The following is a 23,580-nucleotide window of genomic DNA, read 5'->3' as shown; positions in this document are numbered from 1 at the left end:
GTGAAGATCTGAATATGCATGATGACAACCAAAAGACGATCAGAATTAAGAGTAAAAACTGTTTACAGACTGATTTTGATTAGTAAGAAGTTAATCTGAAAAGTGGGTGGTTTCTTTTGCTTTCAGGTCAACTACAAAGACAAGAACCTTGGAAATACATTCCTGATACCCTGGGTTTAAAACCAATCAGTTTAATGTATTGTATGAATTAAATAAATATCTAGTTTTACAAAAGCCCAAATGGTGTGACCCTTTGATTAGACCACAGGTGCTGTCACTGTGGTGTAGGGGCTTCTGGCTCCTCGTCTTCTGCTTGGGAGTCTTGGAGTGGTCCAAGTTGGATTGGACTGTACAGAATTCATATTAACTAGACACAGGTTGACAGTCTGATTTATTAGCACTAAAGAGGCCCCAGCATTATCATCTGGCTCTTCATTCCAGGGAAACTGTGATGGATGGCAGAAAGCAGTATTTTCCTTTTTTTGCAAACCATTCTATCTCCTCAGCACAGAGCATGGTCTCTGATTATTTTCTTGGCCTTGAACTGCATGATGCATGAAGGATGGTTACTGTTTAATAAAGATGATGTGTATGCAAGCTGATAAAACTAAATGATTAACCACAAAAGCATAGTAATGCCAAGTTATGTCACATATACTTATTGGAATAAGTGCATGTGATGTATTTCTTTCAGTTCTGCAGCTTGCCAAGTCCCCCTTTGGGGGCTCTAAGCCTCATCCTAAGCCTCTTGTTTATGCCTGAGCAATCTGGAGAGCCCAGGACCTGTTTTTGAGTGGGGTTCCTCTGCTCTCAAAACTGCTCACAGGAGAAGCCTTTCCCACAAACCCCCTTCTGACTCTTTAGCCTTTGACCATAGCCTTAACACGTCCATTCTGAAAGCATCACTGAGGCTGTAAGACACATGGTTGAACTGCTGGGGAAACAGGGGATGTTACAGTGGATGGGTTTTTTATGGTATTTATAGACACACTTTTGCTTTACTCTGCTCTAGACAAATCAGGAATTTCAAAGACTTCTACAACTTAAACATGGTGCTCTGTAGGTTATCCTTGTCTTCAGGAATGTTTAAGGTTGATTTCTGTCCTTGAATCATTGTGCAGCTGCACCCAGGCTCCCATGAAAAAAAAAAAAACAACCAACAGCTAAAATAAATATTTCCTGTCTTTCTAAGCTTTTTGTACATCTTTCTGTATCTAAACTGAGCTTTAGCCATGCCTTCTTTGAAAATTGCAGACACTGAATCAGAGGGCTTCGTCAGGAAACAGCTGGTGAGAAAAGGTTTTTTATTCTTGGACAGACAAGAGCAAATTAAAGTCTGTAGTGCAAAATTAGGCAGAGCATCTCTGAACTTGGTCAGATACAATCCCATTGCTCTGCTCCTTTCCAGTGTTAAAAAGTCAGGGCTGTTTCTTGGTGAACTAGCTAGTCCTCAGATACCCACAGAAATTATCCTGCTTTAAGCTTTAAATCACAGCTTCTGCAAGGTGTATGCAACATACAAAACCCAGAGACACATTCCCCTTTCAGTATCCCCATTCTGATGACAATTTTATCATTTGGAAATATTTCTTTCTGTATAATTTCGTGTGTTTGTGTGTCTGCATATTCCATCCAAATTAACTTTCCCTCAACTTCAAGAAGTCCACCTCTGATTGCTAAACAGCCTGTCAGTCTATATATGGACATAGTCTCACATACCTTTTTTGTATATATTTAAAATGAGATTCCTTCCCTAATTTCGTATGCATAGCAGGATCTTCCTTTTAAAATTCCTGTGTATATTCCAGTTTCTGTTAATGCCTAGGCTACTGTCATATTGAAACTGTGACTTGACATGTATCCTAGTCTTCTTCTCCTTGATTCTTTGTGCTTTTATCTTTTTTGGCTGCTGCCTAACACATTAAACCTAAAACATGGAAGATATACACGGCAGCTTACACAAGGATTTTTGATTCATAAATAAGTCCTAATCATGATGTTAAAAATAATAAATTAATGTTTCTTTAGTGAGTTTGTTCCTCATGCTTTGAAAGTAAGGTCTTGATTTTTTCAGAGAAAATCATTGGACCCAAAGAAAGAAAAGATAATATGTCAGATCATTTTTCAAACCCAAAAAGTGTCATTCTCAGAAGGAAGATTTATTACCATATGACAGATTGAAGGTCTTTTGTTCTGTATAAAATGAAAACCAAGCAGATTAATTTCCAGGCCAAAAAGCAAACAGTTTTCAACAAGTTTGTCCCAGGTTCAATTCTGTGAAATTGCTGGACTCTTTTGGTTCAGCAGAAGACTATGTTAGAAGTGAACATACTGATCAACTTTGAATATCAAGTCCATAAGGTCCCTTTTATACCAGATATATAACAAATTAGGAATGATAACGTAATATGGTACATGCCTTCTTTGAAAAAAACCAGTCTTTTACAGAACCTGTTTGGCAAGCCAAAATATAAGGAGCTTCATTTTTTGTCTTACTGATGTTTCCTCTTGGGTCGCAAAGAATTTATGCTAGCAAATATTGTGGAGTACTCTTACATTTTCTATTTCTCCCCTATTCATTCACCAAAAAAAAATAGCTTGGATTTGAACTACCTGACCATATTGCAATGTATAATTTATTGTAAATTACTGTACTAGCCAAGAATTTTGTTTGTCTAATTAGCTGGCTTTTTGTCAAGTGTGTTTATGTACTCAGTTACATTTTTTGTTTGCTTTTTTCTTTGTTTTGTTTTGTTTGGGGGAGGTTGTTTTGTTTTAGTGGGGAATGAAAATTTAACGAATGGCTGTCAACATCACTTGAAGTGTCTCAAAGGAAAGTGTTTTACAGAGTCTAATTGCTATTATTTAAGCTATTTGATGCATTTGGTGACCTAGTTCCTATGGAATTCAAGTGGTTTTACCTTGCCAAATTTTACTCCCTTGGTCCTTGCCCAGTTCCTTCTAGTTCCCTTGGCCAATGCAGGTACTTGCCAACAAAGTGAAGTCTGCAATGTCCTTTGAGCCAATGAGATAAAGGAATTATTCTTCAGCAAGCTCTGGCAAAGAAGACAGTATTAGAATTTTGATATGATTACAACACCTGGGTTATTGAAGTTTTATTGGATATAAGATTTACAGTCAGTTTATACACAGCTACCTCTGAAGTCACCAGTACAGCATACTTGAAATCTTGCTGATTCTAAGGGGTATTATATGAGGGACTTTCTTGAAGTACCTTTTTTTTTTATTCAAATATTTTTGAGATCTCCCTTGAAATGATGTTTTTCAGATACTTTGCTTCCCACCATGGTGTCTCCCTAGAGGACACTAAAATAGGATGTAATTAAATTATTCACAAGGAAGGTGAGTGACACTGTCCTCTCCTTACTTGAGGGATATGAAAATAACAGGTGCTCTCACAGGACCAGAACCACGTTCCAACAAGACTCCTTACTTTTTATATCAGTCCTTCGTGAGAATGGGGGAACTGTTGCATGAAGAAATGCTTCCTCTGGTTTTGAATGCAACACATTGAATGCAGGAGCTATGGACCACCAAGCAAACAGGGGGGACACTGAAACCCAGCCACTCTCTTCTGTAAAACTCATCATGTGTCCCCATGTCACCTTTCCCAGACTGTGGAGTCCAAGCATATGTGCTCATTTATACCAAAGCCTGTCCTTAACCTTGATCACCTTTGTGGCCCTTTTCAGATTCTGCCTTACCACTGGCATCCTCATTTCCTTCATTAAGGATGAGGGAGTAAAGCTATTTTCAAAAATCAAAATGTACATGAACCACCTGTTTACATAGGCATACTGATGTGAGTCTTTTCCTATTCATTTTATAATACTTCTTAATATGTTTATGACTTCATTTGATACAGAATTTCCATGTCTTTCTCCTCAACAGAGGTCTTATAGTGGATTACCATTCTCTCCTGTTTACCTCTGAAACCACTGAATGAAGGAAAGATGATCACTCACAGCTCTCTTGAATGCAAATGCTAGCATTGGGCTCCCCTTTGGTTCAAGCAGAATCTCTCTCTCACTTCTTCATAGCTTCTGCTTAGTCTGCTTAGTAGCACCATTCCTATGAAGCAGAAATCTCTGCCAGATACCACCCTGATAGTGTTACAGCTCTGCCTTTCTACTTCTCTCTCCAGTTCTGCACAGGCTACAGGAAATGCTTCAGAGAAAGGCCCCACTAAAGCCTTGGTCTCCAGCTTTTTTTTCAGAGCATGAAAGTTCTTTCCTCCAGAATTTCCTACCTTCCCTCTTCTATATGTGAATGATGCTTACCTAAATAGTACCAGCTATAACCCAGTGCCTCTGATGTTTACCAGCTTTGCACTTAGTAGAGAAATTGTACTTTTGTCTGTATATCTGAACTCTTTGCTGGATCAGAGCATCTTGCTCCTCTTCCCTTCCTGCTAGACATCCTAATTCCAGAAGGGCAATTGTATTGAGAGGGCACATACAATCCAGCTAAGAGACACCTGTTACTGTAGTCATGTTTCCTTTCATTTGCCAATATGACATTGCTGGATATCTCATCTGTAAGCCTAGGTCTCAGCAGAAGTAAATGGCTTTTTTTTAAGACTAAATTTTCAGCAATTGAATGTCTTCATTAGCTCACTTCCCTCTTGGCCAGCTACCCTACCCTGATATCCATATACACATATGACAGCTTTCCCACAGAGGAAATATTTATATGTCTTTCTCTCTCCCTGCAGGAAAGGTGCTTCTATTGTTCTTCCTTTCTTTTGCCTTTCTGAACAGCTATAACATCAATTCCTAAAGCAGTCTCTTTGCCCAGCTGCTCCTTCTTTCATTAACCTCCCATAGTGCCACAGCAGTCAGGAGGGCCAACCGTGTCCTGGGGGGCATCAGGCAAAGCATCACCAGCCGGTCGAGGGAGGGGATTGTCCCACTCTGCTCTGCACTGGGGCGGCCTCACTTTGAATATTGTGTGCAGTTTTGGGAGCCACAATATAAAAAAGGTATTAAGCTATTAGAGAGCATCCAAATGAGAGCAGTGAAGATGGTGAAGGGCCTTGAGGGGAAGCTGTATGAGAAGCAGCTGAGGGCACTTGATCTGTTCAGCCTGGAGGAGACTGAGGGGAGATCTCATTGCAGTTACGACTTCCTCGTGAGGGGAAGAGGTGGGGCACACACTGATCTCTTCTCTGTGGTGACCAGTGACAGGACTTGAAGACATGGCATGAAGCTGAGTCAGAGGAGATTTAGGTTGGGTATCAGAAAAAGGTTTTTCACCCAGAGGGTGTTTGAGCACTGGAAAGGGTCCCCAAGGAAATGGTCACAGCATAAAGTCTGTCTGAGCTCAGGAAGCATTTGGACAATGCTCTCAGGCATGCGGTGTGAATTCTTGGGGTGTCCCATGCAGGGACAGGAGTTGGACTTGATGATCCTGATGGGTCCCTTCTAACTCAGCATATTCTATGATTCTATGATAGCACAAAAACCAGAGAGCCATCAACCTCTTCTGCTCCTATCTGTCTTGGTTTAAAGACAAATACTGTGGCGGGAACTCCAATAAAATGAACCCTCTCCCCTTTTATTCCCCCCCCTAATATAAAGAGACAAAAATGCAAAAAGGTGTAAGTGAAAAAATAAGAGTTTACTGACAAGGAAATAGCAGCACCACAAAGATACTAAGGAAATAGCTTGAATCAACAATGCAGGAATCATTTTCTAGCTCCTTTTCCCTCCAACCTCCAGTCAAAAACAAGAAACAAAATAGCTGGGGCTCCAGTGCTGGACTATATGGCTCAGGAGAACAAAGGAGACAATATGGTAAACTAGTTTCCACGGTCCTATGCTCTTCCCCCAGCCAGAATACAACAGGGGAAAAAAAACCCAACAGAGCAAAGTGAAAGCCTGCAGAGTTAGTCATTCCAGTCAGAGGCTGTTCTGATGAGAAGCTGACTTGACACAGCCCAGCCTATTACTTGTTTTTAACTTTTTTAACTTCCAGGCAATCCACAACTTCCCACAACAGGGAAAATGCTTATAACATCACAACAATTATCCAGCAAATCTACTACCTCCTGCCTTAGTTTCTGTCCATTCACAATACTTCATAGCACAATCCCTTCAATGTCTAAACTTGGGTTTCCTGAGCATTGATTCTGCAACATTTGGGATCTATCCCTTCCTATCTTCAGAACTTCTGCAATGTACTTCTGAATGAAGCAAAAACTAAAATCAACTTTAATCTGTGGTTGGATAACATATTCAAACTTGGTAGATCCTAGAGAAAGGGTCTAGAAATCTGAGGAGGTTCTAAGGTTTGGGGGTCAGAGTTAAGGGGTTATATCTGAGTTATATAGAAGATGAAAAATTTGTATATGGGCCATAAACTATCCTGCTGTAAATGATATCATCTGATAACAAGATCATTTGGTAAGCAAGGCTCTCTGAATTCTATGCTGAATTTTTAATTAGATACAACTATGGCAATAGGAAGGATTGTTTCTTTGACAAAAGTTAAAATGACACAGAAACAAGGGTGCATCTGAAAACAGTTAAAACAAGGATTTTCATGTCCTCTACTATGGTGACTGTCACCTTAAAAATAGTCTCTTGGCAGGAGTGGTAAATCACTTTTTCAGTCCTAGGCTTTATTCAAAGACTAAGGTTTTAAACTTCAAAATTTTGGCAGAGATTCCTCTAGCTTTTGGCACAGCACAGTCCAAAATGCACTCCTACGTTTGTAGAATCCCAAGAAGTGGAAAAATCAAAAACAAGTAAAGACTACTGGGATAACTCTGAAAGTAAGAGTCAGCACAGAGGAACTCTATTATGATACTTTCCACAGTATGAATCTCTAAGGCTTTTCCACATGTGGTGAATATTTTGATAAAGGTAGACATCTTGACAGGCTGAAAGAATGGACTGACAGGAGCCTTGTGAAATTCAGCAAGGACAGATGCCATGTCCTGCACTGGGACAGACTAACCCCTTGCACTAATTTAGACCAGGTTTTGCCTGATTGAGGAGCAACTCTGTTGGAAAGGATCTGTGAGACCTGGAGGGTACAAGCTGAATGTGAGACAGCAGGGGGTCCTGGCACCAAAGCATGCCAACAGCATCCTGGGTTCTATTTATAGCAAGTGAAATGATGGAAGGAAGAGATCCCAGTTTACTTAACACTCGTTAGAGCACATCTAGATACTACATCCACTTTGGGGTCTCAGTACAAGATAGGCATTGAGGACCTTGAACAAGTTCAGCAGAGGGACACAGGGATGGTTAGGGTTGCAGCACTTGTCTGGTGGGAAGAGTCCAAGGGGCCTAGGCTTGTTCAGCCCCAAGAGGTGGCTCCAGGGCACCAAAGCCTGCCCAGTGTGTATGGGGAGGTGTTTGAGAAGATGGAGTCAGGGTCTTCACCGAGATTTGTGGTGAGATAACAGACTTAAGTTGAAACAGGAGATTGAGACTGGATACAAGGAAAAATATTCACTTGGAGGGTAATTAAGCATTGTAAGAGGTTTCTCGAAGAAGCTGTGGGGTCTCTGTTCTTCAGTGCTTTTGAATCCAGCTGAACAATGTCCTGAGCAAACCGTTCTCATGCAGTGTTGCTCTCCTTTGAGCAGAGGTTGGACTAGAGACCTCTCAAGGTTTGTGAGCCTCTGAGATATGCAGAGCCTGATTAAATCCCAAACATACATTGTTGTTCCCCTCTGTATTATCTTTATAATAAATTACATTTATTTCCAAAGGCTTGCTGAATGCAAGTGATCAGTGGTACTGCTAGCAACAGTTTTCTAAGAGTCTGCTGGGAAGGAAAAACTGTGACTGTCAAACTCCTTTACAAAGCAGGTAGATACTCTTCATTGAAGAAACAGCTATATAAAGAAACTCCGAGCAGTGGTATTTATAGCATACATTGATTTTTGACTGTGAATTCCTTATCTGGCCATGGAAAATTTTGCCATCTGAAGTAAAAAACCATATTCAGCTCTAAGGCATATACAAATCCCTTTAGCTTCAGTGGGAATAGCCTGCACATAGCTGAGGGCATGGTTTGGCCCATGGTCAGTAGCCTTCTAAAAGCATTTTTCCAACTATTTTTTTTCTTGCAATATTCATATGTTTCCTTTCCAAAAATTCTGATGACATTCCTGTTGCTGAAGCTATAGAGTTCAATTTAGTGGGAACATCTTTGAAGTTTAATTAGATTTCTTGAAAAAGACCAGTGGGTAATCTGAAATACAAATTCACAAGATCAGGCCAAAAGTGTCATACAATAATATTAGACCAAATATTATGCAATTGTTCTGTTATTCGTGCTCTCTTCCCACTCATGAGTTGGGTTCGAAAAGCTTGTGGAATATATATGACATATCAGAGAAATGCCAAATGTTCCTCATATAGTCCATTCTCACATTTCCTATGGAAAATGTTCCTTCTCACAATCTACCCTTTCCCACATTAAGCTGAAGTTTGTCCATTACACCAGGGTAGTGTCATCCCTGTCCATGAAATTGCAAGGAAGGCCCCACATGTACATGCCATCTGTTCTGACTGCGGCGCCCAAGGTCAGGTACAGACTGCATGCATAGACCAAGAGAGATAAAAGATTATAAAATAGACACAACTGCCATCTATGCCCTTTTTCTAGAAATGCATAAGTGATAATTATTCACATATGACTATAAAATCTTGAAAATGAACCAGTTCTGGCCTTGTCTGTCTGCCACAGAGTTTGCAGTGGGTGTGATTTAGGTCTGATTTGCCTTTGGGGGCAGGGCAGAAAGCCAGGAGCCAGGAGGGAAGGGCATCCCCGTGCTTTACTCAGATGGCCCCTCACAAGTACTGGGGAGTGTGGAGAGATGCTGTATTCCACCATCTAGCATCTCATCACTTTCCTCATGCCCAACAGGCAAGTGCCTCTGCTTTGCAACAGAGAAGTGAATGCAGCATGGGCTAAAATACAGCAACATCTTGTTCACAAATGCAACATTTTCAGCACAGAAGATCTTGAAATGTATTTAAAAACTCTACATTAAAACTTACCTCTGGTAACTTACAGTCCAACCATATTCTATCTTCAGTGGAATAATGACAGCAAAGCTTGTGTCAACTTGTCCAGACATGATTGTTTCCATGGGCAGACCTGAAACGCCACAGTCACCAAATGCAGATGGGCACTGCTGTGTGTGAGGAGCAAGTGCTATAAAGAAAGGCTCTCCTGGCTGAATGGCTGCAAGAAGTTGATGAGGGAGACTGTAATGCTACAAGATGAAATGCTGGTGACATTTTCAGATTTAATAGTGAGGCAGATGAGGAGAGAGCAAGTCATGTCAGTGTTGGTAGCAAGTGCTTGGTTCATGTCTCTTCTTCACTGTCTCACCTGCTCTGCCAGGGACAGGGACCCCAGGGCCACCTCCTCCCAAACCCTCACTTTCCTTGGAGGTTTCTCACTGAGGCACCAATCACACATGACCCAGTTAAGATATTAGGAGGCTAGTGTTAATTTCCCTATGGCTTCTTAATTTTTCTATGGCTTGAATGGCCATAGGTCAGTACTAAGACCCAGTGAACAGACTAGGAAAATACAGCTGAGTTTTCCATGTAAAAACCTTCGATAGATACAACAGAACCCATAAAATAGGTATGTGTGTTGGTCAAGGTCATATAGAAATGTGTTTTTTTTCTTTTTTGGTTTGTTTTTCTTCCTCTAGGTATCACTAATATTGCCTAAACTATTGGGATGCAGCAGTAATATTTTTCTTATTAAACCATGATCGTAAAACTCTTATAAATTTTTGAGGTGAAAAAAACTGCAGGGATGGCTATAGCTGAGGAATAGACTTTAAGGCCTTAACTACTGGCTGAAAAAATAGAGTTTGGCAGAGGAAAGTGTGATTATGAGAAAGATTAATCCACTGTCAAATATTTTATTTCATTTCAGAATCAAATTGCAGCCTCCGAGCTATTTTGAATATTAAACAGAGTAATATAAGAGAGATTCTATAAACAAGAAAAAATGTAATACCATTCACAATAACTTTGGGAAGGCTCTCTAATAGTACAGCAGTGAAGGTAGATTGATTTCACAGGGGAAAAAAAGACAGAAAGACATTTTATGTATGTATATTTTTGTTAATGGTTTTCTTTTTCTGTCAAAAAATGGAGTGATTGACAGTCTGAAGTGAAACTGCAGTAATTTTGATATTTCAAAGGGAAAAAAAAGGGAAATAGATTCCTCAATCTGGTGTTAATTTCCCATTTTACATCATAAAAATGTCAAGAATGAGGCTAAAGAAAAGTAGCACTGTGTTTAACTTAACTTTCACATTTGTGCCTTCTCTGATGTTTTGAGATTGCTTTTTAACTTTTTTAATTAACAAGAAGGATAGAATTACTAGATTAAGACACAAACTGAATATTTTCTAAAAATATGCATTATTAATTTCATTTGTAAAGCATGCATTTTTATAGTTCCAATAAAATATTCTTTAAAATAAATTCTAAACCAATACATATTCATTTAATCTTCCTTGAAATTCAAGATATAATACAGTATATACCTGTAGGGATTGGAACTAATAAAACCAGAATTGCAATTAACTTTATAGCATTTAAAGATAAAGTAAACCAGACGCTTTCGGTTACTTTATGGGCTCTATAGAAACACATCATCAACTTACACTTTTATATTTTTCCCACATTTTCAAGCATGAGCTCAACAGCTACATCTGACAAAACTTGGTCTCTTTGCAAGTACTCCTGGTAATGGGTCAATATTCCTTGGGCAGGGTCTGCAAGGGCAAGACTTAGAGGTGACCAATAAAACACATTTTTATCAGCAGATCGTGATGATGGCAAACCACATGGTTGCAGTCCATAATAATTCCTTTCTTTAATGAATATGGGGAAGTTTAAGATCCCATAAGATAAGATTCCACCTCGAGGTAGGATGGCATTGCTTTAACGCCATTTTGAACAGACTTAAAAGTATATATGTATGGAGTTATTTGGACCTACTGAATCCATAAGCAAAATCTTTTTTCTGTACGTGTGTGTGTCTCTGAAATAAAAGCTTTGTGGATAAAAACATTCCATTCTGTATGTTCAGTACTTATTTCTCATTAAAAAACTTAAAGCAGCTGTCAAGAGAACAGAGCACATAGAAATTCATTGATGCCACAACCCGCAAACAGCACCAAATCCATTTGTGGATTAAAATTTATATCTGGTTACAACCATCAGTTTATAGCTCATAGCTTTGAGACCTGATTCATTATTGCATATAGTTTTATAAATGTCATTTAGAGTAACATTAGAATGATGCTTGGATGAATCTGGTTTACTAATGTTATAATAGTTTGTTTTCCTTGACAAAGTTATTATGTGTTGAAAAAGTAACAGTTGAATGTAACTGTCATGGCCATGTGTCCTCTAGAAGAAATGCACTGCAGAGACAAAGGTAGAGGTGCTTAATGCTTTCTTTGCCTCTGTCTTTGACATGATGACAGACCAAGGGAGGCTCAGTGCCCTGAGCTGGAGAACCATGACTATGAGAATGATCAGCTCCCAATCGATCCTGAAATTGTGCAGGATCTGCCGCTCCAGCTGGATCCCTACGATTCTGTGGGGCCTGATGGGACTCATGCAGAATCCTCAAAGACCTGGCTGAAGACATCGCAAAACCTCTGTGTCACTTTTGAGCTGTCTTGGGAATCTGAAGACGTCCCAGCTGACTGGAAGCTGGCAAACGTTGTCCCAATTTTCAAGAAGGGCAAGAAGGAGGACCCCGGAAACTACAGGCCTGACAGTCTCACTTGAGTGCCTGGTAAAGTTATAGAAAAGATTATTCTAGGAAGTATTGAAAAACACCTCTTCTCTGTAGTGACCAGTGATAGGACCTGAGGGAATGGCCTGAAGTTGTGTCAGGGGACTTTTAGGTTGGATATTAGAAAGAGGTTCTTCACACAAAGGATGGTTGGGTGCTGGAACAGGCTCCCTGGGGAAGTGGTCACAGGACCAAGACTGAGAGAGTTCCAGAAGTGTCAGGCACATGCTGTGACCCTTTGGGATGGTCCTGTCCAGGGCCAGGAGCTGGACTCAATGATTCTTATGGGTCCCATCAAATTTGGCATATTCTGTGATTCTACTGCTACCTAAGGAAAGCACTGTAACTATGGACTGAGAATTGGAATATGTTATAAAACAGAAGTGTTGGGCAACATGTTTGGGATAGCTACTATTTTTCATGGTGTGTTAATCTTTCATGTGAAGGCTTAAACATGTGATAGCTTTCTGGGAGGTAAATACAGCAGTTCATCAGTGCATCTGTACTGTCACCTTGGTGTCTCTTGGTGTCTCTCCTGTTTTGGTCTGAAGCCATGTTCTCCTTGTTACCCAAATGAAACACGACCAAATGAAACAAACCAAGCAGGCCCACCCAGCCAACCCTCCCAGCAGCTCACTGACCTGTCATGCTTTTCTCCCCACTTTTTGTAGCAGCTGATTTTTATAAACCAGGAGGGGGATGAGAGCAGCATAGCAGAGCTGGGGTGCTGTAGCCAGCAAAGGGCCAGCTCAGGAGGACCTCACAGAGGAATCCCAGCCCCGGCTCCGGATTTGGGCCCTGCAATCAGCACCCTATCCTCGCAGCCCCCCTGGCTCAGTGCAGCAGTGCCCGCACAAGTGCCTCGGCTGCACTCTCTGTTAGTGTATCACATTCGTCTTTGACTCTCTTTCTCCATGTTAAACAGTCTGAGGGGAAAGGATCAGGATCCCTACCTCATATGCCTTCTATAGGAAAAAAGACTTATGCAGTACAGACTGCTGGTGTGCCAGGACTTCTTGCAGAAAAGGGAGTTTTCCTCTCTGATTATGCACTGGGTTTGTGTAGGAGTCTTTGGTAATATTAAGTACATACTTTTTTCAGTTTTATCCAGTGGTTTTATGTCTCAGGGGTACTACTCCTTTCCCCTATCAAGGGGATCCCTCCTCCACACATGAACTGGTCAGCTATTCATACAAATACTGTTTATTCTTCTGGGATTGAATTATGCCTATTAAAGAATTTTCTTTGCTGCGAGAGAGGCGTCCCTGGGATTTGGAACTGGCCATGTGCCATGGTTTCCACATGCAAACCCTTGGAGTTACTCTCAGCCTTTCCACTGTGGCTTTGTGCTTCGACAGCCTTCATGGGTAATGTTACTTATTTATTTTCTCTTTTTTTTCTTTTTTATGTGTGTCTGAAACTAGGCATCTGATTGTGCCTTTCAGATGTTATAACAAGTAAAAAATGTTGCAGAATATACAAAACGAGACATGGATCTGATAAGGTCTGAAGTTGCTCTCCATCTACCAGGAGTCTCCCCATCTTTCTGTGATAACCCCAGAACACTCCTCATGTCCGTTTATTCAGTTGGCAGATCAGAGATCAAACCAAGGCATATGCCCTTTGTCAGGTTGGTGTGCCAGCAGGCCAGCAATAGCCAACTTTTGGAAAGGGTAAGGGGACACTGCTGTTTCCAAGTCTTGTGTCCCCAGGTACCATTTTATTCAACCCTAAACTGGGAGAAATTTATGCATTTAAGAACTGTAGGCTGCTCTCATCTTTTAGAAGTTATTAATGGCAAGTGGCCAACTGAAAAATTATGCGATCGTGCAAATCTCTCTTTCTCCTGCCTTTTTTTTTCTTAATTGTTGAAAACCACAATAAAAGTTAAATCAGCAGTTCTTAAATTTTTTTTTCTGTACTTGATTTGGGCAAACAATGGTGCCCACCCACTTTGCAGTTCTCACTGGGTTTATATCTCCCCATGAAAAAACAGCCAAAATTGCTGCTGAAAATGTATTTTGCGAGGAGAGGTCCCATATGGGTAGTAGGCTGCCAATAAGGTCTAACAAAAGAACTCTGCTGCTGTAACAGTGTATTATTATTGTACTACCAATGTTGAATATCAGCCTTATACGCTTTTTTTTTTAAAATACTACCTGTGTAACTAGGAACATATCCCACAGGAGGCAAAAAACATATGTCGTAGCCGTCCATGCTATGAATTATACACGTCTTCCCTACTTTTCCTCAAGGGAGGAAAAAAAGGTGTGGATCCAAAGAATGTCAGCAAGAAAAAACATTAAGTAATTACAATACACCTGACACCATGAGACAGGCCTTTTAATAGAATAAACAATGATATTCTGAAAAAAATCAACTGGGAAATTAGGGATATTTCAATAATTTCAATGTTTAAACCCATTAATTATAATTTATTTTTAAAACAATACGTATTTGATCAGGAAGCCTAATTTCATCTGTTAGGCCTTTATACTTGTACATTTTCAAGCATTTTACTATGTTTTTCTTTTCGTAAATTTGAAGACACTGGAGCTGCATAAACAGCACACCAAGCAAAGTTCAGTGTTGTAACAGTTGCTCATATAGTTGTTTTGGTTTGTTGATGCATTAAAGTAGTTGTGTTTGCAGAACATTGTAAATTGTGCAGTAACAAACTATATTTCCTAGTTGGTGTATGATGGTTTTCCAGCTTGGTTTATTACACTGTAGGTAGCTATCTTGCATCTGGGTCAATTTGTTTATTCAATTATATCTGAAGAAAAAAACAACCCAGTTTCGCTATAGTTAAATAGAGCAATTGTGCCATCCAGTGGCTAGGTTAACTCATTTCTTTTCCTTCCTTATGATCATTTGGTGTGTCTTGTTTCTTACTCAAAATATATGTGATTCTTGTAATTTACGATGTTGGTTCCATTGCTGCATCTCGCTTATATATGTAATAAAAATTTAATTCTATTCACATTTTTTTTCCTAATATGCTCAAAACCGAAGGCCCAAAAGAGTAAAAAAATGTGCCATATATCCTTCTGGATCAGTTAGAGATAAGTTACAGGTTATTACACATCCTATTGTCAAATATCATGGACTATTGATAACAACGAGTGAAGAAAAACATAGCACTTGACTCAGTTTGTCTACTGAGACCATGAACCATGGCAAAACCTTTAATGAAGTGTTCCCAAAATAACTTTTTGTAATAACAACTGTAACTGAGTTTATATATTGGTTCGTGAAATATCTCTCTGACTGTTGTAAAGACAGTGTCAGAGGGGGCAGACAAAATAATCCTATGGTATGATTACATTCTTAAATGTCTCACTCATTTCTTGACTATTATTTCTAAAGCAAACCTCTGGAGCATAACGTGAGATCTGGGCTTTGTTGCTTGAGTATAAACTGAATAGATTGGGAAATGTGGCCACAAGTCACAACTTGAAAATGTCTCCTCATTTCCAAACCAAAGTCTACTGTGATCACTTCTAAGGAAGAAGGACCTCCCTGATTGCAACATTTCGTTGGTGATCCAAAAGCCTGTTTTGGGGGAAAGCCTCATTGTGCAAATTAATTTACCGTCATCTGTGTGAAGCTTGTTCTTTGGACACATGCAACACTTGGGTGTGGAGGACTAGGCATAAGCACGTAAGCATGTTTTGTCTCAAACATTGTGACCGCTGTGACAGGAAAATTGTGACTGGAAGAGAGGGTCCCACGGAGGTGTGGCAGCACTGCTCTGAGCCAGCTTCCTTTTTGGCCTTGAGGTTCATGCTCGATGTTCCTGCATCAACTCCCGCTCTCCCCCAGTTCACTTCCTGGAGGGCTCCGAAGGCCTGAGTGCACATGTGTGAACAATGTGGCTGCTCATGTGCAACAAAATGGCACAAAAAATCTATTTTACATAAGGTGCGTGCACCAGGAAACTATAAAAGGAAGTGTATTGGTCCCGCTCATGCTTTCTCTTTTTCCTCTCTTTCTCTTACTCTCTACCCTAGATCCAGATCATCCACGTGGCAGGACTGATGCAGGGCCTAAGAACTGATCTTCTTGCTTCTCTTTCTTTTCCACCTTTATTTCTCTCCTCTCTCACTTTTCCTTGTCAAAGTACGGTTATCGTATTCTACCCCACACTTCATAATGAAGTTTGTTGTGGGAGTTGCGAGCTTGTTGAAGTGTGCTGTAAAAGTTAAGGGCTTGTTAGCCAACACTTTTGAGACTAAATAGTGGGCTAGTTGCTGGAGCTAATACGATTACACAATAAAGCAGAAAGGAGTCCCCTGACAAGTGGACGGATGTGTTTGTTCAGCCTGACAAGAATTTATAATGAACATCGTGCTCCCTACTGCATGGGTTGTGACAGTGGGAAAGAAAAAAGTGGGCAGAAAGTGCTCAGTGGAGGCAAAAGGCAAGGAAGAGGTTCTGACAGGTATAGTGCTACACAGGTACTACAGTGTAGAAGGGAAACATCCTGATGGACTGCTCTGACACCTTTTCCTGCTCAAGTGGTTTGCCATCACCTTAAAACACTAACCTTGAACAGAGGAGTTGCACACCCCAAAGGCTGTCACTAGGAGAAAAAGTGCATCATTAAAATAGAGTGAAGGCCTCATGCTGTGGGTATGGCTCAAAAAGGGACATCTCACAGTCCCAGCGTACAGGGACAGCTTCCTTCTCATACAGGAGCCCTGCACTCTCCTGACCCTGGCAGCATACTCTTTTAACAAATAGACTGTCCATTTTTTTTCACTTGGGTTTAATTGCAGGTTTCCAGCTTTCTGGGCTCTGCATGCAGTCCAGCTATGGAGTCCTTCCGGGAGCAGCATAAAACCGCGCTGTAATCCCATGCAAAGCTCTCTACTTCAGGCACAGCAGCCAATCCATCCCCCATTCCGGTGTGTCCTCCCCATCTCCCTTCTCTACAGTGCCAACACAGATGTGAATCCCTATAACTCAGTGTGATCCCCTGAGGATTATGTATTTCCCAACATATTTTCTTGAACACAAGCAGCAATTGCCCTATGCTAAGGACTTCCAGGGAAATTGCCCTGCCTTTCAGGGACATGAATCACCACACACCAGGGCCATATGTACTCCACCATGCTGTGGTATCAGAGACTAGTGAAGATGCTGATAATCCTGTTGCTACAGAGACACAGGAAGGCTCTCCCACAAGGAAAACCTTTGATCTAAGCAAAATTGTATCTTGACCTGAAGTTCAGAAGGTGGCTGCAGATTTAGAGAGTGTCTTGACTTCTAGAGGGCCAATCTAAGAGGGATTTAACTGGCAAGAATCCAGCATTTTTGAGGCTTCTTAAACATGAGGCAGCAAAATCACTGGTCACTTTTGAAAATGTTGCTTGAAATACTTTGTTCGTGATGCATATAGCTCAGGTTTACACAACAGCATTTGTTCACACTATGTCCACACACCTGGAAAGAAGATTCACACTGTTGTTTTTATTCTAGATATCACTAGCTCTTCAGAAATGAGATTATATATAATATAATATAATATAATATTTATGCTATGCTTTACAATATAAATTCTATCATATTATATTATTTATAATATATACAAATCTATTCTCAGAAAAGACAGGAATAACAGCTAATTGCAGACCTTCTCTGCCAGTTGTTTGTTGTTGTTTTTTTTTTCTTTTCTAAAATGTTATATAAAGCTAATGTTTAAAAAACAAACAAACTAAAAAACCAACAACAAAGTCCATCATCAAGATGTCAGGAGGAATGAAGAACCAAGAGCTTCTCAAGCCACATTTTTCTTAGCTCCTCAGCTGCAAAACTCTAAGGAGGCCAAATGACAATTCTGAATCTTTGCAGTGGGGAAAAAAAAGAAACCTCCTCAAGGGCAAGATCCAGCCTCCCAAGTCAGATAAATAATTCACTGCTCTGGAGCCCTTTGAAGAAGGAAATTGCTGACAGTTGTCACTATTTAACTCCCACTGCATGTGTGTCTGCTGGGCAGACCTCTGCCACCTCTCCTGCATGAATTTCGTTGATCCAATCCAGCTGAAATTAGGGCCAGGTGTGGGTACAGATTTGTGTAGGAGATCGGCATTGCTGCAATGACCATGGTTCAGATAGAAGGAGAAGAAAAACCCTCCGTTTGAGCCATCCTGAAGGAACACTACTAAATTTTTAGCAAAGAATTTATACTGGGCAGAGGACCTAAGGTTGTGTGTAGACTGTAATCCTCATATTTGGCACCAAGAGGAAAAAACAATATTAGTGCTTTAACGTGGCTAATAGCCTGTCCATGTAGTTAATAATGAGCCAAATGAAGGGAAGTTATGGTAGGGATATTTTTTTCCATTCTCACCACATGCCTAGAAGTTTTGGCACAGCTTTTTGAGTCATATCTCAGTAGCAAGGAGATAAGGCTGTGATTATTAGCTCTCTGACTCCTAACCCTGCCCTGCTGATGCAAAATTAGAGCAGGGCTGGACCTGCAAACAAGGAGGCAATCACTGGTCTGAACTTTCACTCCACTGGTGTATGTGTGGCTTGAATTATCTCTCTGTATTCAGATTCCTGTGTGCTTGATTTTCATGATTCCCTAATTAAATCACTCCACTCTTTTCCCATTCATTTTTGCCTCCCTAAGCCTGGCTGCCTATGTCAGTTCTTCTCAAGGAGCTCTTGGCTCTGCAGGCATGAACTCATATTACGTTAAAGCTAATCTCTGATAGTTTTGATATGCCTGGGCCACCTTCCAGAGCCTGCTTTGTTAATGCACAAAAACAATGCTGAGTTCAGCTCATCCTCTTTGGGACAGTGTATTTGCCTCATTTATGGCCTACAGAATACAACAGCCATGCCTCTGTGACCTCTTATGAGGACACTTTTATTGGCACAGTATTGGTCATTTCCACTAATCATAAAAAGCAATTTCCATGTTATCAAGTTTGTAAGGAAACTTTGTCAAAGGCAATCATCAGACATGATTCTCTGTCTTCTTCCAGCTATGAGTTCTTCTGCAGCAGTAGTATTTGTGAGCTACTCTGACATAAATTGCTCTCGATAATTAATTTCTCTCATAGTGATCACTACCTGGGGGAGGATGTGAAACCTCTTTTTGTCCCGTCTCATTAATCACAAGTAACGAGCATGTGTGCAAATTGCAACTCTGATTTCTAAAGCTTCAGGACGGGAGTCGGCATCAGAAACAAACTACCAGAAAGCAGCAACAAGTTTACTTTTGGCTGTGCTGTTTTGTGTTCACATCCAGATCTACACCTACTTGGTAATCTGTGTTTACTCAGCTCTGGTTCAGATGTGTGCTAGCACATGGTGCTGTGTGGCACATGCAGCTGTGTGAGCTGGATTGCCAGCAGGGAGGAGAGACCCCACGCCCCACAAACTGTGTCACACCACATACAGAAAGTTAAGGCTGTGTCAGGGCAGTGGCAGAGCAAGGTGAAAACTAGGCCTTTTTCTGCAGGTGTGCTTTAAGACATTAAAGTGCTTTAATTTGGGTTAGTAAAAAACACTGAGTGCACCAGCACTGAGAATATTCATCACCATGAATGATACAATGTGAAAATGAAGGGCAAAAAGATGAAGGCGTTCTGAGATGAGGTCAACAGAGTAGAAAGAGAAGCCGTGCACAAAGGAGCAAGGTTAATACTAATTTTAGCTTACCTTACTGTAGGAATTTCTAAGTCAATTAGTTTTTACCAAGAATCAAGTGAATTAAGATAAATGTAATCAAGCATTGAATGAAAGGCAGACATCTTCTGTCATCACACAGATATGCAGTCTTCTCTCTTGCAATTCCCTTGCAAATCATTGGGAGCTTCTATGCTTGGATAGACATTTCACCCTGATCCTGTGAGTTGTAATTGGTCTCAGTACATTTGCTAGACCTGATCATCACACCAGCAGTGAGATGGCAGAGTAAACCTTAAGGGCAGAGTAGCATTAAGGGCTCAGTTTGTCCATGATCTCTTGGACCTGCTGTCATGTCACTAGCACAAATTTTATGTGCAGGAACAGGCTGAACAAAATTTTGCTCCATGCAAATTTTGACTGCAAGTTCTGAAGGAGTTTTTAATTCAAAACTCCTTTTGTAAAATAAAATTGGCACAGAACCACTGCCAGATTTTTCTGAGATAAAATCACTGACTTAGGAACTTGCGGTGACTTAATTGGTTATTCATTTACTTTTTTATTATATTTTAACATGCTCTGTTAATTTCTTTTTAAAAACTAGAACAAAGGCTTTTGCTGAGTGTTATCTGGTAAGATCTGGGAACTGGTGACACCAAATCAAACTCTGCTCCTTAGCAGTCCAGTTGTCTTTTGCTGGAACAATGGAATTGTGTTACTAAATTGTCTTTACTTCTGTTAAAGTGGCACAAAAATGCTCTAACCTACATCCAGATTTTTCATGTCAGATGCAAAACACAGAGCTGTATAACTTAAATAAATCTGTTAACAGGGCAGAAAAAGAAAGTGCTTAATTTTAAGGAGAGAAAATAAGGAAATTAGGGCAAGACAGCAATGGAGTTTTGAGAGGCAAGATCCAAGAGGAAACACTTGTCTAAGATCAGCTGTAGGCACATGGCTTTGCTGGCAGTGAGTAGATATGTTCCTGCCTGCCTCAGTGTGGATTAAATGCTGAGAGCAAGCAGATGTGGAGTTTATTCTCACATCATTGCTGCTTCTTATTGCAGATATTTCTACGGTTGAAGGAGGTTTGCTTTGCAGGTTTGGGAGACCTGCTGTGCAAGAAGCCTTCCTCTCCTTCCCTGCTGACACTGAATTTATGAGCCCAAAAGAAAAATCCAACCATTCATACCAGACAGTACAGTCTGCTGTGCCTGCCAAAATGTACTTGCAGGTACCAGTGGCAGTGTTGAAAATGTGTCTGCTCCCAAGTATAAGGTGACATTTTCAAATGTTCACCACCCAGAAACCATTAGTCAATGGGCACTTAAAAAAAAAAACAGAAACAAAAACAAACTCACCTGTTTTCATGAAAAGCTCTTCTTACTCACCAAGTGCCTTATTCAACAACTAATTGACTCTCAGCCTTGCTCTCCACAATGAGTGAAAAGGTTTTTGCTAAGTTATTATGGAATGAATGCCAGCAACGGAATTCCTTTCCTTCTTTCCATTTTTGGCCAGAAGCAGAATTTGCTAAAAGCTTACAAACTGGTTTGTCCATCAAGAAGCTGCATTTTTCCATGTAAGTGGAGGGTTACTTTCAATCTGGATCCACTCTCAGTTGTGGGAGCGGCCCCAGCCATCCCTGCCAGTAAGGGGAGCATGTGAACTGCACCTCAGTGCTCCTCTCCAGCACTGGTATCTCCAGCTGTGCCCACAGGCTACCAGTGCAGGAAGGCAGAGTCTGATGGGCTATCCTTTGCTTCCAGCTTCTGCATTTGTATTTTAAGTTCAATCAGCAGATGAGGAGTCCAGAGCAGTGATGGAACTCCAAGACTTCAGTGCCACACAGCAAGAGTCCAAACCTGAGAGGGACAACACAAGGCTTGGTCCTCTCGCTGCTCAGATGCACAGTTTGCTTTCTAACCAGCTTCATCAAAGAGAACAAGTCCTGTCATGGTTTTTCATGGTTTCCCAAAGCTGGAAGGCTTCAGGAAAACTCCAGGTTTCAAATGCCACAAATACTTCTTCAAGAGAAAAGTACAAAACACCAGTGTGGGTGAAAAGTTTAACTTTTGTAATCCCATTTGTATTTTCAAGACACAGTTTCTGTTTATTGCAGTGGGCTTATTCATACAGCACTAGAAATTCTGATGGAAAATGTGTTTGTTTTCTGTACTTTCCCCAATACTTGGGCTACACAATTTTCCCCTTTTAGAGTTTCCACTTTTTTTCCATGTTACTTATCCAACAAAAGCTTGGTTATTTCGGCATATACTCGGTACACTCTTTCAGTGAATTACTTTATCAATTTTTACAGCCCAAAATCCAATCAACATAAAAACCTAATTACTTCTGAGTTTTACATAATACTTTATATGCCTATCTGGAGATCTTAACTCAACATGAAAAAATAAGCTTTCTATTATAGCAAACCTTCTTTTTCCCCTTTTACCTCTGGAGATCCCTTGGAGGCCTTCCAGTTAGTACTAGTCAAACTAATTTGACCAAATGATAGATTCTTTCTTTAAATATTTCCATACCGTAATGTCTAATTAAAAGCATTCTGTACTTTTGTTTCCTCATTAAGTGCTGATAAGATCAGATAACATGGAGTAAATATTATCTCAATCTAAGCAAGCCATGAAAGCCATCAGATCACAGTATTTTCTTTTTTTTCTGTCATTTTAATAAACTTTCAAAAGTGTAAAAAAAAAAAAATCTATGATGTGTGTATTTGGAATAGCTCAAGCCACACAAAACTGATGCTAAAGCATCCTTACACGAAAAGCATCCTAAGCATACTTTGCCTGCAGTGGGAAAGGCATAACCTGACAAAACCACTCATATGAAAAGGCAGCTGGCACAGTGACCAGCTGCCACTACCCTTGAAGCTACTCAGCTCTTCTCTCTGCACACCAACAGTGCTCCATTCCTCTTTCCTTCAGCTGTAATGCCCACCTTTTCCTGGTATTAGCTCTCTACAGGATTATTGGATTACATGGTCTGCCTTTTTAAAAAGAGCCAAAAAAATCATTTACAGAAGCATCAGTCCAAATATGACAAAGTATTTAAAAAATGTTCAGGTATGCTAATAGAATATTTTCCACCATATTAATAACCTCAACCTCTTTCATTAATCACATAGAGAACAGTATCCTCTAATACCTCGACTGCTGTCAGCTGGACCACTCTGCAGATACAAGCTCAACAATTTTTTTCTCCAGTACTGTAGGAGACATTAGTATTTGGGCAAAATGTATTATGCCATGGACTTTAGAGTCTTGGACCATTTAAATTATGAAGGAAGACCTTTTTTTTTTTTTTAAGAATATTCTATATTTTTCTGATCCACTACAATTAATGTCACCATAGGGTTTAATCCCTCCTAAATAATATAATTACGGAATTTTACCATGAGCTGTGGTGGAAGCTGGAAAGCACTTGTAATGGGACATCATCAGGTTCCAAATGGAGGCAACACTTTTCCAAGTCAATCTTCCTTTACAGAGTTAACTGCACTCAGTGATTCAGAAACACTATAAGCATAATTTCTTCTGACAGTATTTTGGCTTTTCTACTTGCAGTCCCAGCTGGGTCCTTCAATTTTTAGATAAGCAGATACAAAAAATAAACTTTGCTAAGAACAGAGCCAACTTGAGCAAACCTCCAAAACTGCTGGATACTGAGTTTGGAATAAACCCAAATAAATTCTTTTATGTTATTCAGTTCCATTATCTAATATTTGAATAGTACATCACAAGGAAACCAGCATTTCAGTGAAGGTAACAGCAGTAAATAGTTTACTTTCAGGAAAAGTACTATTTGCTTTAATGTTTCCTGGCCATTGGTTTTGATTTGTTTGGGGTTGGGTTTTTTTTTTCTCCTTTGGATATCAATGTTTTTAATTAGTTTCCTGAAAGTGTGCATTATTTCTTCAAGTTCTCTGAATTGGCCATCTCCTCTTAACATGACTTATACAGTGGAGTCTGTTTTCCATGGTTTTTATCTTCTTTCAGGTATTGGATACATAATAAATACAAAGTTAGAAAACCTTATGATTTTTGCAGTGCCAGTGCAGTCTCACGTGATTAACCTGCCGAGTAGGGCATG

General features: G+C 40.1%; 1 long non-coding RNA gene across 1 annotated transcript in view; it reads right to left on the bottom strand.

Annotated features, from left to right (window-relative positions):
- LOC127470442 (uncharacterized) overlaps window positions 1-19,912 on the bottom strand; it is a 35,507-nt gene extending 15,595 nt beyond the window's left edge. Inside the window, exon 1 of the long non-coding RNA XR_007904301.1 lies at window positions 19,501-19,912. This is a non-coding gene — a long non-coding RNA (uncharacterized LOC127470442). The remainder of the gene's footprint in view (window positions 1-19,500) is intronic.
- Between the last annotated feature and the right edge of the window lie 3,668 nt (window positions 19,913-23,580).

Source organism: Manacus candei, unplaced genomic scaffold (assembly GCF_025592945.1).
Source record: "Manacus candei isolate 608988 ecotype Guabito, Panama unplaced genomic scaffold, ASM2559294v1 h1tg000021l, whole genome shotgun sequence".
Taxonomy (NCBI): Eukaryota; Metazoa; Chordata; class Aves; order Passeriformes; family Pipridae; genus Manacus; species Manacus candei.
This window is presented reverse-complemented; position numbering and strand designations above follow the sequence as displayed.